Raw genomic sequence first — 6915 nt, 5'->3', positions numbered from 1 at the left:
CCAACCAATATTGGCTACTGGTGAAACAAATAATGGTTTAGCAAAGCTGGCCAATATGTGTACACACAGAAGAAGAGAGACTATCCTAGAATCATTCAACTATATTGTCTCAATTGCTATTTAAACAGATCAAACAGATAATCAGAGTTGGAAGGGACCTTGTAGGTCATCACCCAAGCGGGAGACCCTACACCATTTCTGACAAATGGCAGTCCAATCTCTTCTTGAAAGTCTCAAGTGATGGCGCTCCCACAACCAAGCTGTTCCATTGGTTGATTGTTCTCACTGTCAGAAAGTTTCTCCTTATTTCCAGGTTAAATCTCTCCTTGTTCAGTTTCCATCCATTATTCCTTGTCTGGCCTTCAGGTGCTTTGGAAAATAGCTTGACCCCCTCCTCTCTGTGGCAGCCCCTCAAATATTGGAAGACCACTATCATGTCTCCCCTGGTCCTTCTCTTTACTAGACCAGCCAAGCCCAGTTCCTGCAACCGTTTGTTGTATGTTTTAGTCTCCAGTCCTGAAATCATCCTGGTTGCTCTTCTCTGTACTTTTTCTAGAGTCTCAACATCATTTTTATAATGTGGTGAACAAAACTGGATGCAGTACTCTGCACGTGGTCTTACTAAGGCTTTATAGAGTGGTATTAGCACCTCACTTGATCTTGATTGTATCCCTCTGTTAACACAATTTAGGATTGCATTAGCTTTTTTGGCTGCTGCTGCACACTGCTGGCTCATATTTAGCTTATCGAGCGAATCTAAGTTTTAACAAAACTGGGAACATTTAATTCATTGAAAAGTAGGAATTCTAACAACAGCACTTTTTTTTCTTGAAAGATAGGAAGGATGCACATCCACTGAGCCACAGGCAAACGAAGATACATGTGTGACGATGTCATCAGGTAGATGCCATTGCTTGCATGGTCTTTATCCAAGCAAGCAAGTGGCATGAAAACCAATACAGGTAGTCCTCAACAATCGAGGCCAAAATTTATAAGCTAGAAATGTGTTAAGTGAGTTTTGCCCCATTTTTTGACTTTTCTTGCCACATTTGTTAAGTGAATCACTGCAGTTCTTAAATTAGTAACCTGGTTGTTAAGTGAATCTGGTCTCCCTGTTGACTTTGCTTGTCAAAAGGTCGCAAAAGCAGATCACATGACCCCAGGGACACTGCAACCATCATAAATGTGAGTCAGTTGTCAAGCATCCAAATGTAAACCACATGACCATGGGGGGATGCTGCAATAGTTATGTGTAAAAACGGTCATAAGTCACTTTTTTCAGTGCCATTGTAACTTTGAATGGTTACTAAGCAAACTGTGGTAAGTCGAGGACTACTAATCATTTTGGCATTGCTCCAGCTTGCTCTAAGTGCTTTTGATCAGTTTGGAAAAGACAAAGAGGTTAATCGCTGTCAGATAGACTTTGGCAAATTCTTCTTTGAATCAAGTTCTAGTCTAGATGAGTATATAGACCCCGCCATTTTATTTTCCAGAAAACAGCATGGAGGTGACTTGCCGTTGCCATCTTTGGGTCCATTTCTTTCAGTTTTTCGATGTATGCTATATATAGTTCATAGATTTCCTAGTGGTCTCCTATCTTAGTTTTAACCAAATCCAGCTGTATTTAGCTCCTTGAGATCAGTCAGTGTTAACTAGGTGTTGTTTCTTGCTATGAGAAAACCTCTCTTTTTATCTTTGTGTGTGTGTGTGTGTGTGATGTGTCTGTACACGGGTGTTAATGTGTATAATTAAATTGATAATAATATGGAAGGTTTATAAATAAAGTTTACTAGCATGGCATGCTGTAAATGTGATCCAGCAGTCAGAGTGGAGGGGAAATTTTGTTTAAATCCCGATCATCTTGCACATCAAACGATGGACTCTATTCCCAAAATAATATTAAAGCATGCATTTGGCAACTCAAGTATTCAAAAACATACTTTGCAATCCAAATTAACTGCCATCTTATATAACTGTACTAGCTAAGCATATTTAATGTTTTAGAATTATAATGATTTGTTTTCAAAGCTAACAGGAGGGAAACGGGGAGGGAGAGGCAGAAATGCAAACCTTGGGACAAAAACTTAAAAAAAATTTTTTTTTCCAATATATTAATGATTCAGACTTTTTAGGGAGGCATTTTTTCCCCTTAATATTGAGTAAAATATTATAAACGGAATATAAATCAGAAGACTTGCTAATGGGAAATTCTGGAAGTATTGTCCCAAGACATCTGGTGGTTATAAGATTGGGGATGACTGTTGAAGCACCTATTTGGTATCTAAGTTCAGCCCAATATATAAAGTAAGCAGTGAGGATTGTCAACTGGCTATTGAGATTCTGCCCATAGTCAGGATAGCAGTGGGCTAGATGGGCAGTTAAGCTGACCAGTTAGTTGCATTTCCTTTATTTATTGTTGCAATCATGATCTTAGAAGAGGCTCCTCTGCATTGAGAATAATGGTTGACTTAATGCAGAATTGAAAAAAAAAATCAAGAAACCATTCCCATCCAAAGTAGAGTGGAAAGAAATAAGACCAGAGCACTATATCATTCAGAGATGCTGCAAGTAGCATCCTCTGGAAGGCATAAATTCTTGGGCTCACCAGAGACTCTAATCTCTGGATTAAATTATTACTGTTCTCTTGTGGCATTTGGTATGGAAACAATGACCTCACGATTTCACCATATGGCGTTATTTTGGGGGGAGAACTCCAGGTCTCCATTAGCAGAATGGACAAGTGGGCCCCCAACCGTGTTGGGTAGGCTTACCACATTGCCATCTGAAGAGCATTTCCAATAGACCTATTAAAGCTGAAGTCTAAAATTACCTAATTGCAATAGTTGTGCTTTTGCCCTGAGGGCTTGAAATTCAATGGGAGCCATCAGTATCCATTCAAAGCTTTGAAATCTAACTTTTGATTGCTCAAATTATCATATCGAATTTAAAAATACTGATTTTCTAATGCTCAGAGTAAACAATCCCTTCCTATTCAGTTTAGCTCTCCTCTAACTTATTTTTCCCCAAGGTCCTTGGAGCCTCCTGTGTTGCTGTTTGGTACAGTTAAAACAAGGGCCACCCAATCACTATATCCCCTCCCACCAGATCAGCCATCACTTTAAGTCTGGAGAGGTATAGAGGCTCAGAGTCAACAGTGGAAATATCCCAGCCTGGTGATGAAATGAATGCACATCTGGGTTTGATTACTGGAAAAGCTGGCTGGGGGCAGCGAGAATGCCAGTCTCCCTTTAATTCCTTCTACAGCTATTGTCCTCTTCCAAGCTGAAGATCTTGATGATAAAATCTCCATCTTATGGGTCCGCTACTTTTTCTTGTGCAAAGTATTCTTAAGGTTTGTGGGATCTTTGTATCTTAATCCCAGGACTTTCCCAAGAAACTGCATTTTGGAGACAGAAGAAAGATTCCCGAGTCCCTTGTTCTTCTTAGCCAAAATACTTTATGCTCCTCATTTCCTGAACTGGTGAATCCCCTTATAAAAGGGATCCAATCTGGTTCTGGCTCTCCCTTTTTTTGGGTATTGCTGAAAATGGAAGAACCAGGCTAGTATGTGGACTAGTCCTATGCTTGTATGACCTTCATAACCTGGTCATTTTATTTATTAATCAAATTCATGTCACCCATCTTATATTGATGCAATTATGGGTGGCTTAAGAATGATAAAAACATCATATATAAAAAAAGTTAAAATAAGCAAGGATTAAATAGAAAGTAAAACCAAGAAGATGGGTGGCAAGGAGTGGGATCTTCTCTCTGCCCAATCAGGCACTCTGAGCATAGAACATCCCCATTGGGCCACAGGCCAGCCAGCTGAACACAGTTTTAAATTCTTCGGAAGGCCAAAAGGGTGGGGATGGATCTCACCAGTAGCAGAATATTCCAAAGGGTAGTGTAGGAGATGACCAGGCTGAACCTGAGAGAAAGGTCAAATGTGTCATCAGTCTCAAGTCCCTTTGAGCCCACAAGAGATCTAAGTCCAGCCCACCTTGAATTCCATTGACTCTTACCTACCACCAATTGGCTTTGATCATTAGTAGGTCAGATTCTTGTAGAGAACTTAAGTTTGCAATAAGCCTGTATATTCATTTGAACTGCCTGGACCCCTGATTTCTTGCATTTGACAGGTAGAAAAGTCTCTTCTCTTGGATCCTACCAGCTGAAATTTCTTGACAGTTGGGGTTTGTAGCAAGCCTTTTCTTGTGGAGTGGGTAGAATAGGACAATCCCATTAATAAGCAATTTCTGAAGGGGATTAGCCTAGATTTACCCATCATTCCAAAATGTAGTACAGTGTTTCTCAATTTTGGCAGCTTTGAGATGTGTGGACATCAATTCCCAGAACTCCACAGCTACCATGCTGGCTGTGGCATTCTGGGAGTTGAAGTCCACAAGGTTGAGAAACATTGACCTAGAAGGTCATTTAAAGGCCTAGCAACATCAATCCCACAAAGCAAGCTGCAAGTCCATGGAGTCCACTTTCCATATCCCTTGCTCCTCTGTTCCCAGCACCCACTAAACCACCTTTTGTTACCAAGCTTCAGAAACAGATTCTTCCTTCCCATTTTGGCTACATGTGGAGTAAGTTCTGTAGATATTACTAGCCAAAATAATGTAAATTTAAGTCAGTAATCACCTAACTATAAGCCAAGTAGCTTTGAAAAATGGTTAGTTATTTTGCTAGAATAGGGAAGAGAAACAATTTCTGTTATCACCTGAAATCCAATTCAGGGCTAAAACTAAGGCCTGGAAAATGTGAAAAAGATGCCTTAATTCATCCGCATGGCAATTTCCTACTAATCAAGAATAGTTTCCGGGCTCTACCAGTATTTTTTTACAGTATAAATGGAGTATATGGCTAAATCTACTAAAACTATATTCCATCTATATGCCCACCTATAAGCCCATCAAACGCATGCAAATATAAGTAGATCAATAGGTTCCACTTTGGAGGGGAGGTAACAGCATTCTGTGTGTCTTTAGTATATAGCCATGTTGATCACATGATTACGGAAAATGTCTTCGGACAACATTGGTTGGCCAAGAAAATAGAGATGAGTATTATGTCCTAGAGTCAGACACAGCTGGACAGGGAAACCTTTACTAAAATCATAATATGAATGAATGTGTGATTATGCTGATCTGTGGATCCTTGTATGTGACTGTATTCTAAAACACAAATGAACATTTTTATCAGAGTTACTGTATTAATATTAACAGTGACCATTGCACTTTTGATGTACTATGGGGAATAGAGTTCAGTTCCAAGGGGGTGGTTTTTAATCTCAAATTCTATGCAAGGGAGACATAATTAAAGTGTCATGGCCCTGTAGGAATCTGATTCCAAGGGGGAGGCCAAGCAGCTGACAGGGAGTGGGAATGTGGCTCTGTTGGCTGTGGAAGAAACTGGGGAAGGGCACAGTCGGGCTGGCCAGAGCAGGGGAGAGGTAGAGCAAGGGAAAGGGAATTCGGAGGAAGACCCAGGCCCACCCCCTCTTCATCCCAGGGCACACAGAGAGGAACGGAGAAGGGAGCAACATCAATTGCATGGCTTACCGGGGAGGAAAGGGCCCTGATTCCCTTCAATAGCTGCAGCTGTGAACACAGTGTTTAAAAAGGGAAGCTAAGCACAACAAAGTTGTTGGAAGCAAAATGTGAGTTATCTGTTATTATTGAGGCTTATCTGGGTTCCTGGTATCTTCCCAACTGTGTATGTTTTGTTGGCCTTTCAAGTCTGCAATTCCTTATCCTGCCCTGTCAAGTTAATTACTGCAGTGTGGTTTGTGTGGATTTTTATTTAAAGTTTGTATGTACTTTGTTTTCGGATTGAATTTCCTCCACTTAAAGACTGTTCTTGGGAGAGTTTTTTCTCCAGCCAAAGGTAACCTGGACCTTGGGGGGAAAGTTGGAGGTATTAAAGGGACTCTTCTTGCTTATTTGACTGTGTTGCCTTTGTGCCACACCCCGGGTCATCAGATAAGAGGAGTGTGTGAGACTCAGATGGCAGGGGGACAGGTAATGCAGGTAGATCTCTCTGCAGTAGAAGGAGTGAATGGTATGCTAATTCACATGTGAGGATGCTAAATGACATAGGACGAGCATAAGGAAGCCATTCATAGCATCTACATTCTATAGCGCAGTCCTCTAGTTCAGGGGTCTCCAACCTTGGCAACTTTAAGCTTGGAAGACCTCACCTCCCAGAATTCCCTAGCCAGCTGGATGGGGAGTTCTGGGAGTTGAAGTCCGCCAGGCTTAAAGTTGCCAAGGTGAAAGATCCCTGCTCTAGTTGAAGGGCGGGGATGCCAGGGCTGATTTATAGTTCAACTACTATAAGGAGTGTAGTCAAACATCTTGAAGCACTCCATCAATGGTTCTGGGCCATAGCCAAGAGTAATTTATAAATCAAGGACCATCACAGCCTTTCCACTATGATGAAATAATCTGTAGTTGTTATTTCTACCTTTACATTTTTGCAAATAAACATAGCTATATTTCTTCTAGTGTCTTTCTTTTTTGATGACAGATGTTTTCTTTTTTGTGTATGTGGAGGTATTTAAGAAGTCGCCAGGTTTAGGAGATGAGGCTGTAGGAAAATAAGAATCAGAAAAAAAGCCATTACTTCTTCCTAGCTTTTTTTCTTCTTTAATTATAGATTCCTATGGCAAATCTCATTAAGTCTTCAGAATAAATTAGAATATGGCACCAAGGGATTGAAAGAAGGGGAATTCTGACGCCCATCCATCCCAGCATGTCTTCAACATATCCAAGCCAAAATAACTCTTTGGATAGCAATGGGGTTATAGACATAATAGAATGACAACTTAAGATTTAACGTTGTTGGCATATTATTAAACAACGCATCTGACAGTATCACTTTTGTTGTTGTTTTTCAAGTCTCCTT

Source organism: Notechis scutatus, chromosome 2 (assembly GCF_049901735.1).
Source record: "Notechis scutatus isolate UNSWTSFEM ecotype Mainland chromosome 2, rNotScu1.2, whole genome shotgun sequence".
Lineage (NCBI taxonomy): Eukaryota > Metazoa > Chordata > Lepidosauria > Squamata > Elapidae > Notechis > Notechis scutatus.
This window is presented reverse-complemented; position numbering follows the sequence as displayed.